This window comes from Tauraco erythrolophus, chromosome 10, assembly GCF_009769465.1.
Source record: "Tauraco erythrolophus isolate bTauEry1 chromosome 10, bTauEry1.pri, whole genome shotgun sequence".
In the NCBI taxonomy this organism is placed as follows: Eukaryota; Metazoa; Chordata; class Aves; order Musophagiformes; family Musophagidae; genus Tauraco; species Tauraco erythrolophus.
In genome coordinates this window covers 33,764,968-33,777,334 of record NC_141474.1, presented here as the reverse complement: position 1 = coordinate 33,777,334, position 12,367 = coordinate 33,764,968, and the positions used below count along the sequence as shown (strand labels likewise).

The following is a 12,367-nucleotide window of genomic DNA, read 5'->3' as shown; positions in this document are numbered from 1 at the left end:
AGGTTCAAAATGCAGCACAAACCCAAATGGAGAACCCTTGAATCTGGATGCTATGTTGGGCACGAATTGCACAAGGAAGAGCTGCTCTGTGTTTACATAAAGAGGAAGGTGTTTGAATTGTTTTGAGAGCTTAAAGCTCTTACCAGTCTCAAGAGTTTGTTTTTATGTGTTTGTGTTTAGATATGAAAAGGATTTTTAAGAGAACTTATGAACCAGAAAACCTGGCTTCTCAGCATGCTATGGAGAGAAGACTGAGTTGGATCTTGCTTCCTGACTCGTCTCATGTCCAACAGCAATTAAAAATAACAAAACGTTTTCTTCTGAACAACAAACTGGCAATATTCAAGCTGTTTTTTGTAGCCTGTCCAACGCTTTGCAGTTTCTTAAAGATTGGGCATTATTCCTGTAAACACACTCAGAGTTGCTCCAGACCTCTAAAGCACTTAAAATGCAATTAGATTTCTGGTATTGACAATGGCAAACCTTGCTGAATTGATAGAAAATGGCTTTTAGAGCTCAGCACGTGATTCAGTCAGTTAATACTCAGAGCCTGCCTTTTGCACAGAAAGCTTTTTCGTGGCCTGGTACCACTCAGTTTTGCTGGTGGGGTGAGACAAATGTGCTTGAACCTCATCAAGAAGGAAAGTGGATTCTCAAAAGAACGGCGTTTTGGTGTGTTTGGCAGCTAAATTGTTACTTCCATCTATTGCTATAGTTTCTATACAATACATGAAGTGACAAATTAAGGGGGTTTATTCTGCTTATTCACTTGATGTCTTTAGCAGTGCTTTAGGTACCCCGTCAGCACTTGCTTTCCCCATTCACCTGATCCTTCCAAAAAAACCTGAAGCAATGCTAAAAAGTACGAGGTTACCGGCAAAAAAAAGTTGATGATGGTTATCTTGGACAAATTGGTTGCAATTTATCTTGATTCAAATTGGGGGGGGGGGGGGAGCTGGTGGATAAGGAAGTGTGATTTAGTGGTTTTAATTTCCTGATCCGTTGAGAACAGGTGGATTTTTAAGGAACAGGTCCTGATATTTTCTTCGTGCTGAAAGGCTTATAAAACTTCAGATAGTTTTACTGGCTAGAATAATCCTCTTTTTCCCCAGAACTAGTTATATAAATGTAACGTAAGTTGCATAACTGACAGAAAAACTGAGCTATAGGAAACTGGAAGAGCAGCTTCTACTTGGAAAAGCGTAGTCTGTACCTCTTAGATTGCATATAATTATCTTTTACCATCCCCTGACGCTGTTTGAGTTGTGCGATAACAGGGACACGAATATGGTTCTTTGCATGTTACGTGATTGTGATTATACTTTTAAACAACTGGGCCATAAAAATGATCTCTTAGAATTTTTTTTTAGTTTTCCTGTAGGATGTGAAAGGTAAACTAGGAAATAAAGGAAAAGAACTGGAAGTTGCTGGAAAAGCAGAGGATGTGTACATCATCCCCAACTAAGGAGTGAGGTAGTGGTGAAAGCCTGGGAAAAGTCAAATTAGAGTTTTTGTTGGAGGAGGAACCTGCCTGCAGAGTTAAGATTCTGAACAAGTGCAGCTATAGCTGCCAAAGAATAGGAAAATTGTTTGTGTTAGAGTAAGTGGCGTGGTGTTGCTATTGATTCTGCTTTGTCAGCGGTTCTGATAGTGAACAAACCGTCTTCCAGAAATACCCTGTCGCTGTTCTGCTGTAGCTATGGAGCTCCCAAAGCGGCAGAAAGGGCTTGCTGGTAAAGAGCAAGCTTTTCCAAGGGGACTGGCTTCAAGAAACTCATCCGTCATAAATGTACGTATCTGTACAGATGAGTGTACATCAATGTGCACTTTGCTCTGTGAAGTATTTTGGACTTCTACTCCTTTGAAGCTGGTTTGCAACAAAAAGGGCTAATAAATGGAATAAATTCGGTATTTAATGCTATATTCTCTGACTTTTGAAGCATGTAGGATTTACCATGAGTCAAGACTTCGGTTGCCTGTGTGTGTACTGGAGGAGGGGACAGGAAGGTTGGCAAAGAGAAGGAGTCATTCTGCAGGTGGATAAGCCGTGTTCCATGGGTTTAGAAGCCTCGGGGTGTGTTCATCTCAGCTGTGTCACTGGCCAGTGCCCGACTTTGGCTAAGCAACCTGTTTATTCCTTCAAAGCGTGTCTCCTCCACTGTCTCCTGGAAGTGCTGCGTTCCCTCCGCAGTCCCCAAAGGCTTAATTCCCTTTGAACACGAAATCGAAGTGACAACTGCTATTCGCACTTCCAGGAGAAAACTCCCAAAGGAAACTTCGCAGCTCTTCAGACTGTGGTACCAATCTCCCTTGTTTGCAGAGTGGGTGTGAGAGGGGCCCCAGCTTGTTGAGGTGCCAATACATGAATATAGTGTAAGTTTTTAGCAATTTTGGACACCGAGTGATGTTTAAACTGTTTCTTGGGTGTTTAGTTTCCTGTCGTTTCCAGCGGTTTGAAGACTGAACGGAGTCTGGATTGCCCATCAGGTGGCCCCGTTGGAATTTAGCAGGGTATTGAAATATTTAATTTTGTTAGCAGTACTCTCAATAATTGCCCTTCAAGCTGGGGCATATTCTGTCAAAATAACTTTGTTGGTGTTCTACTTCAGATCTTTTAAACGACTTAATTTTACTGGCTGGAAGTTGAGATTGAGGTAATACTGACTCATGCTATTTTGAACAGGAAAAAATTCTTGTTCAGCCTAGGAGGTTGTACCTAGATCTGCTGTGAGAGCTACCATGCCTAGGGCTGTGCTGGAGACAGAAGTTCTGGAGAAAATCCTTACACCTTTCGTGTCAGGAGGAAGGACAGATCTAAGCCTTCTACATTTTTTAGACAAGGAAAATGAAGCAGGCTGTGTTAGATCTGTGACTTGGACAGGGAAGTGAGGGAGGAGAGGGAACACTTGCAAGAAATTTGTTTGTATGTAGACTCGATTTTTCAGGAAATTAATTTGGCAGAACTAACTTTTATACTCATTTTGAGACACTAGCAGCACAAAGAGATGTATTAAACAAAACAAACCGTAAAAGCCTTGGCACTTGTACAGTCTAAATAACTTCCTGTTGCTTGCCATCCAGAAATACCTGTCTCTGCACTTCTCTGGATTTTACCAGAGTATAATAACGAATTCAAAGGAAGGTTTTTGTTGGTTTTGTTTTGTTTTACTTTGTTTTTAATAAACCTGTATTAGTTTTTAGGGCGTTAGATGTTTGAGGGGGGAAAAAAAGAAGTATAAAAGGTACCATCTGGCCTAAATGTTGCATTAGGCTCAGTCTTTTCTATTTGAATCTGCTGTTTTGCATGAGTTGGTTTTTTTTTTGTCCCTAAGATGTCAAGTTCTCGCATGTTATGAGATGCTGACGGCCTCCTGCATGGAAAGAAAGTGTGGCCACCCTCAGTTCTGAGGCTTTTGATCAACAACAGCTATAAGCTGGCATTTGCAGTTCACTTCATATGGTTTTCTTGTACACTCAGAGTCTTTCGTGTTTACTGAAGATGCACAAGAAATAACCTTTCACTTCCTGAACACTTCTGTATTTCACTTTTCCTCAAAGTATGGCAAAACAGATGCTAATAATTTTGAAATTGCCAGAGCCCATCTATTTAGAGAGTTTGAAAGTTCAAAAGGAGCCAGATGGTTAAATCAGTGAGCCTGACCTGTGTGTATCAGTCTCTTCTCTCCCTTTACAGCTCTATGACCTGCGCGGGAGCGTTCCGTTCTACAGGAGTTATCCTCTGCTCTGAAAGCAAAAGATTACAAATTCACTGGTTGCCTTTTTGATTTTTCCTGCTATTATTTGGTGTTGCATTGGTATTAAACTGTATTTTTTCCTTCTCTAAGTCTTCTGCCCTTCTTTCTTGTTCTTAAGGCTTAAGCCGAAGGAAGAGGAAGGTGCGTTTGACTTCATTATTGAAGTAGCAGCTGCAATTCCAAAGGTTCACGCTTGCTGCCTTCCACAGTTTTTAACAGTGAAGTGGTACATAGGCTTAATCGACACCATGCTCCTCTGAAACGAAGTTACAGCCCCCTGACTTTTCTGTTTTTCCATTAGAAACATAAGTGCCTGGCTTAGATGTATTTTATTTGACTGTCATGTATTGATTTTTAGAAAGTCTCGTAATAACTCTGTCCCCTAAAGACAGGAAATAGTCAAGAGTTCATCCAGATTCTTGAAAGTGCTGGTATAGTTAGAGAAAAGGAGCCTGTCCTGTCCATGTTTTCTTGAAGGGTTGTAGCTGTTCGTTGCCAAGAAAACTATTGCTTGTGTCTGTGCTGCTGTATCCCTGCCCTCCTGAAGGGAACACGGAGGTTGTGCTTAGTGATGTCGCAGAACAAGCCCCCGTACCCCGATGAGTGTGTCGTACGTAGATGCGAGTCGCTAGCTCAAGCATTGCCAACTGGGATTCTCACCTGGGAGCCTTTGTCTTACCACCAGCATCACCTGGGAAAAATCAGCTTATGGTGTTTTATACCAGCACTTGTTTTAGTAGTAATTCACGGCCATGAACACCTTTCTTCTAAGTGTGGGATTGATTAGTACAGGAGAGCAGGGGTTTGATTTTGCTTTTGTCAAAGCCACGGGTGGTAAGTGAACGGACACGCAGGGATGGCTGATTTAGAGCTTCATTTTTACAACCGAACAACAGCTATCTTCTGCCAAGTTACAAAAAAAAAAAAAGTCCTGTGGGTTTTACAGTCCTTTCAGCTTCCTGTGCATGTGACTGACAACTCAGCCAAGTTACATCTATATAAGCAACACACACCAGCAAACAGAGGGCTCACTTTACTTAAAAAAGGGCACCTTTAAATCCTGAATACTCAGGCTCTGCCAGCACAGCTGTAAACAACTAAAACCTGAGATGCTGGAGGTGTTAGCTTGGCTGGTACAGATGAACTCTTTGCCCTTTGTTGATGTTGGCTGAAAGTTTCCCTTGCAATAAAAGCATATGGCATCTCCAGGCTTAATCACGCTGTGTTCTGACAAGTTTGGTCTCAAATTAAGTGAAAAACGAGCCTGTGTTTTTCTTAGCTTACGGGGTGTGTGCGGAGGGAGGAGGTAAGCAGTGCTGCCGGGGTGTCTCACGTTGCAGGTCGCAGCAGCGCTGTCTGAGGGCACTCCTGTTGTGGCATGTCACCCCTTCGGTTGCGCAGCTGGCATGCTCCGATGGGTACCTCTTCCAGCTCCACAGACTTCTCATCAGCTCCGCCCCTGCTTTTCACAGGGATGTTCAAGGCTAGGTTGGATGAGGCTTTGAGCAACCTGGTGTAGTGGAAGGTGTCCCTGCCCATGGCAGGGGGGGTTGGAACTGGATGATCTTTGAGGTCCCTTCCAATTCAAACCATTCTATGATTCTTTGTGCAGACTTGGACACTGTTGTGAAGATCCTGCCTGAGAGAGATGTATGTAACATCCTGTTAAGCGAAAGCACTTCGACTTCTTCATATAGCCTGGTGTACACAAAATATTTTTCTCTAGAGCTGGCTTGCACTGCAGCAGGTACCTGTTGACATGCCTTGTGCGTCATTTAGCGTGCAGAGGAGCCTTTTTGTAGAGCCACCCTCTTGCTCTGTGTAATTGGAGGATTAATTTTATGTCACAAGGGCAGGACCTGCCAGCCTACAAATCCGTGGTAGGACTCTGCCTCTTTAGGGAGAGAAATCTGGATCGTGCGTTGCCTTCACCTCTGCCATGCTGGCACAACCTCGTTGCGTGCCTTGAGATTGTTTCATGCTTTCTCTGATGAGCAAATTCCTTAGGACTTTTTCAGTCCATTATATCTTTGTTACATGGACTGCTCGGTGAAGTTTAATTAGCAGTTAAATGTAAACTGCTGTGGTTGGTTGTGTACACACACGCTGCTAACTCCTGTTTGTCTTCAGGGTTCCACGCAGGTTCAGGTTCGCACAGACACATCAGTGCATATCAGTGAAGGTGAGTAATTACATAAAGAACTTGATTTGTCCCAAGCTTTGGGGTGAGTTCAGCCTTTAAAATACAGCTGAGATGCAAACCGCTGTCTCTTCCTGATAATTTAGCTGAAGCTGGCAAAGGCTTTTGTTAGAACGACAACTTTTTTTGCATGGCTCCAGCTGGAAATAAGATTTAGCACACATTTCAGCTCACATTTTTAAAACAATTGAAGCAATGCTAGTTCTGCATTCAGGACCAAGACAGCTTGCACACGTGCACACCACCACTTGAGATATGCCATCCCCGAGGTGTTTTCTGGTCCCTTTCTGTTGGAGGGTTGGAGGGTACTGCCCTGCTCCCTGCAGCTGAACCATAAACACTTCCTTTTTCCTTTTTTTTTTTTTTTTTGTGGGCCAGCAAAAACAGGTAACCATCAGTAAAATAGTAACATCTTCATCGGGCTGTGCTGCATGTACGCCTGCTTACAGCCAAAGTAATTTTAGAAATATTTGAGGGTATGTCCTAATAACTGAATTATGCTTTAGAATAAAATCCTTTTTTGTAGATACGGTTTGGAAGTTTTCAAAAGCAGTGGAGATCAGCAGCTTTCCCAGACCATTTCAAGGTGTTTGTTTTTCAGAACCTATTATTAACTCAGTTTAAGAGACAGGGAAAGTTGACAGTAGTTTAATTAGTAGGCAGGAGTGACATAGTGATCCTAATCTTATAAACAAATACAGACTTAGTCCGACAAAGCTATTCTTCTGGTTTTAGTGGGGCATCTTGTGGTGTGTTCTCATAGAGAGGGCACAGCCTACAAGCACCTAACCTATAATTTGCTGAGCCCCAACCAAAGCCTTAAGAAGCTTAATATGTTATATCTCTGCTAATAGAGATTAATTTTTCAGGACTTGCTTTAGAATTTACCTACCCTTAAGAAGAATTTATATGGCATAGTTCTGTAGAGCAGCAAGCAGTCTGCTCCATTAACATCCCACTATAAAATGTGCTAAAATGGAGTAGTTTGCTTTCCCCTGTCTGTCTCAGTCTCCTCGATAATTAGCGATGAGCTACGAATGTCTTTCTTAAAGAGGTAGGAGGAGAAGATACCTTATTTGGAATTTGACCTGAGAAGTCAAATAATGTGGAGAAGCCAAGTGTGATGGGTGTTCTTCAGTAGTCAGTATTCTGCAATAAACTGATGGCTTAGAAACACTGTTGTAGAGTTCTGTCTTGATTTCACAGAATCATGGAATGTTTTGGGTTGGAAGGGACCTTCAAGATCATCCAGTTCCAACCCCCTGCCACAGGCAGGGACACCTTCCACTAGATCAGATTGCTCAAAGCCCCGTCCAGCCTGGTCTTGAACACCTCCAGGGATGGGGCAGCTGCAACTCCTCTGGGCAACCTGGTCCAGTGCCTCGCCACCCTCCGAGTGAAAAATTTCTTCCTTAGATCTAATAAAAGTCTCCCTCTTTCAGTTTAAAGCCATTGCCCCTTGTCCGGTCACTACGCACCCTTGTCAAAAGTCGCTCTCCAACTTTCTTGTAGCCCCTTTAGGTACTGGAAGGCTGCTGGAAGGTCTCAGAGCCTTCTCTTCTCCAGACTGAACATCCCCAACTCTCTCAGCCTGTCTCCATAGCAAAGGTGCTCCAGCCCTCGGATCATCTCCGTGGCCTCCTCTGGACTCTCTCCAGCAGCTCCATGTCCTTCTGATGTTGGAGACCCCAGAGCTGAACGCAGCACTGCAGGGGGGTCTCATGAGAGCAGAGCAGAGGGGCAGAATCACCTCCCTGACCTGCTGCCCACGCTGCTTTGGATGCAGCCCAGGACACGGTTGGCTTTCTGGGCTGCCAGCGCACGTTGCCGGCTCATGGTGAGCTTCTCACCAACACCCCCAAGTCCTTTTCCTCCAGGCTGCTCTCAATCTATTCTCCACCCAGCCTGTACTTGTGCTTGGGATTGCCCTGACCCACGTGCAGGACCTTGCACTTGGCCTTGTTGAACTTCATGAGGTTCTCACAGGCCCACCTCTCCAGCCTGTCCAGGTCCCTCTGGATGCCATCCCTTCCCTCCAGCATGTCCACAACACCACACAGCTTGGTGCCATCTGCAAACTTGCTGAGGGTGCACTCGATCCCACTGTCCGTGTCGCTGACAAAGATGTTAAATAGCACTGGTCCCAGTACTGACCCCTGAGGCCAGTGCTGTCTTTGCGTGATTTTGCATGCTGAATCCCCATCAAGTTTTCGTAGTTTACAGCTGATGTATATCTTCCTGGTTTGATTTTCATTTGATTTCTCATTTCCAGAAGCTGTGACCTTTAAAAAATTAACTAGTGTATTTTTTCATCTGTGAGCATGAGTAATGTAAGGGGGAGGAGTGGCTCAGTCCAATTAATTTTACAGTAATTCCGTCCTCTTTTCTTTTGCGTATTATGATTTTATAGCTGCGGTCTCGTTCTAAGTCAAAGGCATGGGATTTAGGCAAAGAAAAATCATAATTTGATCCTGATGTGGTTTTTATAAGGCAAAATACCATCTTATGCCTAGGAAAACAAATAACACTTTTAATCTGTACACTGAACAGTTTTTTCACGATTATAGGGCTGGAGCATCATTCATGTAAATGGTAATAACTGGTAAGGAATGACTTGTTATTGGAATATCTGGTGTGCTTGTGCAGTTTCCCTTGTCACATCTGTTTGCTCTCTTGTTACAGTAAACAGAAAAGAATCTACAGGATTTTAAAATGGTGATTTTGGCTTCTGTAATTCTCAATTAAGCTTTCAGCATTCCTAGCTAAAATGACAGGGTGGCTCTTTCAGAGTTTTTGTCAAAAGTATTTTTCAGGAGTCTAGGTTAAGTATGGGATGATAATGAACGAAAACAAAGAAACGAAATCCTTTGCCTTGATTTCAGTGACTTCTGGTCACAATCCAGTAGCTCTCAGAATTTCTTAAGGAGAAAAAGAAAAGTACTCTGCTGTTTCTGATGTGTTTAAAACAAATCAAGTCTTCTATTATCAAAGAAGAAAAATATAGAGCAATTTTCCTGACTCTCTCTTGAATCTCTAGGTGTACTTTGGCTTCCTTGTTATGAATGGTAGTAACTAGTGGCACGCAGATTTCTCTCTCTTTGCAGATGTTAGGAGTTGAATGCTGCTTACGGTGATTTTGTAGAAAAGGCTGTTGGCCTTTTTTTGCTTAAATTCAGATGGATTCGTTCATGGGAGTGTTTTCTGCATGTCTTGTTCCACTAGACTTTCAGTTTTCAAAAGAGATTGAGAGATAAATTGTACACAGAACACTGGAGAGGGGAAAAAAAAAGGCTGTAGGTTCCTGTTGGGAGCCAATGGATACTGAGAGCCAACCTTCTGGTGGCTTTGTAAGAAAACAAGAAAATGAGAAATTTGAGGTTCTCATAACTGTAGGTGTCGTGCATTTTTTGAAAAATAAAATTGTGCATGAGCCCTTTTGACAAGCATTGTCAAGAACCTCTTTTTCTGCTCAAGAGCCTGTGGCTTGAGAGGAGCAGAGCAGCACGGAGTGTAACAGGCATGGTGCGAGCATCCGTGTTCCATGAGGATGAAGATCCTGCCAGGGTAGAAACTGTTAAACATATCTCGAAAGATGATCTCCCGTCCTGAGTGCTGGCGTATGACACGTTTTGGAGTGGAAAGGAGAAATTGTGGAGAGCGCTGAAATCCCCTTTCCCCCCCACTTTATGCCTGAGAAACCTGCGAGGATGGAGCACGGCGGTAGGATTATGGCCGGGGTGTGAGTGTGATCTGTGAAATCCTCGGGATGCTGGAGACACGGTGCCAGGAGCCTCCGGCACAACGTCCAGGGAGATACAGCGGTGGTGTGGATGGGGCGGGTTGTTGTGTGTTGTGGTGTTAGTCATCGTGATGCGCAGACGTGGAAGTGACAAGTTCGGCACTGTTGCCTTATTGAGTGTCTATAGACCCACAGCACGCTGGGGGATTTTGAGTTTATTTCCCCTTAAGAATGAGGGAAATATTTTTTTTTTTTGTTTGCATAGAAAGACTGTGTCTATAATGCTATAAAGAAACGCCGTAGACTGTTTTTAACTGCATATAACCTTGAATATTAAAGATAACCACTGCGTATGCACAGAAGTCACATATATAAAAATAAATGTTGGCTTTGGAATTTCTGGTTAAGTACAATTTATGTGCATTTAGCACTTGAGAAAATGAAGCCATTTTACTTCGTGACATAGAAGTAAACACCAAGGCAGAAATGCAGCTTGGTTACAGCCAGATTTCTAAGTTGTAAGGCACAGGGAAAGATTTTGATTAGTTGTTTGAAAAACAGGGTATTTCCTCTCTGTGAAGCTCATAGGATAATTCTCAGATTGCTTAAGAAAACTGCTGGAGGGGCGATACATCCAAGTTACTGCAGGAATTACAGATCATATCGTTTTTTTTTGTAACAACAACAACAAAAAGTATTGTAGAAATGAGTTGTACCTAATTTCTGTGAGTTCGCTCCGTCTGAAGTCTCTAGTTAACCTTCCAATACAGAGATCTGCTTAATGTAACTAATATTTGTTTAATGTTTACTAAAATACTCTTTAAAAGAAAACTTCCCAAAATGTAGAACACTGTGCTAAGTTACAAATCAGTAGGTTTTTTGACTGGTCTTTAAATTCTGAAACTAGTCAAGCGTTATGATTCTTTTAATTTGTTTATGCATCTGAAGCTTGAGTCGTTTTTTCATGGGATAACAGCCTTCTGGGAATTGCAGTGACTTAGGGCGGTGGTTTGGAGTGAAGCTTCTCATCTCCCTAAAATCCTCAGGACTTCTGTAAACCATGAGGAATGCCTGATGTGGTAACCCTGACTTTTGTAGGGGCTGAGCAGTTGGAAGACTGGGATATTTGTGTATGTTAGGATAAACCCACAGCATAAGGAAATCGGAAGTTTTGTTGTTAAGATTCCTGCATGTTAACTTGCAATTAAATTTCTAAGTTGCTTTTAAGGACAGAGAAAAGGAAGTACTTTTATGGTTAAGAGTATTTAGAGCTCAGGCTTAAGTAGCCATCTTAGGCTGCTGAGCTTCCAGGCTGCGTACTCGGCACTTCGGGTACGTACGGTGCACCTTCTGCTTTTATTTTTATTACTTTCTACAGAAGTGCATGTGCTTTAACAGGCAGATTTCTCCCCAAAGATTGTTCTTATTTGTAGGCAGTATTGCCCACTACAGTTAATATTTATTCCCCAAAACAGCTGCACTGTGGTATTTGCAAATTGTCTGGCTGCAGACCTGGGGTTCAACATGAAATGCTCAGCTGGTTTTTTAAAAATTCCTTTTCTCCCTAGTCCTCAGTTTTGAAATCCAGGCTTTGGAATTGGAATTGTAAAACATACGGTTGCATCACAGGGTATAAAAACAGGGGAGAGGTGTGATGTGAAGTTCCTCGGATTTGCCTCTCTCCTTCTCCTCTTTTTTTCTGCTGTCTTTCCTAATTTCCTGGCTTCACGGGAGGACCTCTCTGGTAGCCCTTCCTTCTCAGCTATATTATTTTTTCTGTGTTTTCTCATTCGTACCAGTATGAAAAGGAGTACGATGGTGTGTGAAGCTGCTCTCTCTGATTAGTTGAAGTTAGAACGGAGTCTTTGTGGCAAATAATTGGCACCAAAAAAAAAAAAAATTGTGGCAAATACCCTCCCCCCTCTAAATTCAGAAGATTTTGTGTCTCATGGTCTCTGGTATCAAGTTCAAAAGGGGAAATACGAAACCCCGATTCTAGAGCAGTTCCTGTTTTTCTGTCTTGTCAGTTTGAGTTCGGACTTTATTACTGCTAGTTTTTGTTAGTTTTGGAAGCAGGAAGATGCTGTTTGATAGTTAAGCAAATGGGTCATTCTGGGCATAATGTTTATCTATCTTCTCTTTCTTCTGAGTTACCCAAATTAGTCATGTAATATTTTTTTCTGATAAAGAAGAGCAGAAAGGGATAATTTTTAAGGCTGGTACAACATAGAGAGAAAATTACTGTGAACAATTCATGCATAAGGTACCTGATAAAGTAGTACAAATGTAGCACTCAACAACTAGGGACTTCCCTGAAATATCAAGTATTTTTCTTAAAGGTTTGAGGTTAGTGATTCTCCTCCTGCATTTTCTTTTCCCTTGATGTCCAAAAAAGCCACTCAACCCCAAAAGAAACTTAGTAACAGCTGTTATTTTCCCAGTGAGAAGTGAAGATGTAATAAGAACTTGACATAACTTGTGATGGATATATATGCTGATTGGATACAAGATGTTGCGTCGCTACCACTGGCCTCTCTCTTCTTCCCTTTGTCATTTTCTTTATGATCTCTTTCAAGGCATTGATGTTGGCTGACCTTGGCCGGATGCCCGGTGCCCACCAAAGCCGCTCCGTCACCCCCCTCCTCAGCTGGGCAGGGGAGAGAAAATGGAACG

The 12,367-nt window shown here is 42.6% G+C and overlaps 1 protein-coding gene across 1 annotated transcript in view; it reads left to right on the top strand.

Moving 5' to 3' along the window:
- Positions 1–1,392: 1,392 nt before the first annotated feature.
- LOC104374521 (tyrosine-protein kinase JAK1) overlaps positions 1,393–12,367 on the top strand; it is a 60,676-nt gene continuing 49,701 nt past the window's right edge. The window contains 1 exon segment of the mRNA XM_086617857.1: positions 1,393–2,297. The gene's annotated coding sequence lies outside the window, so the exon portion shown is untranslated.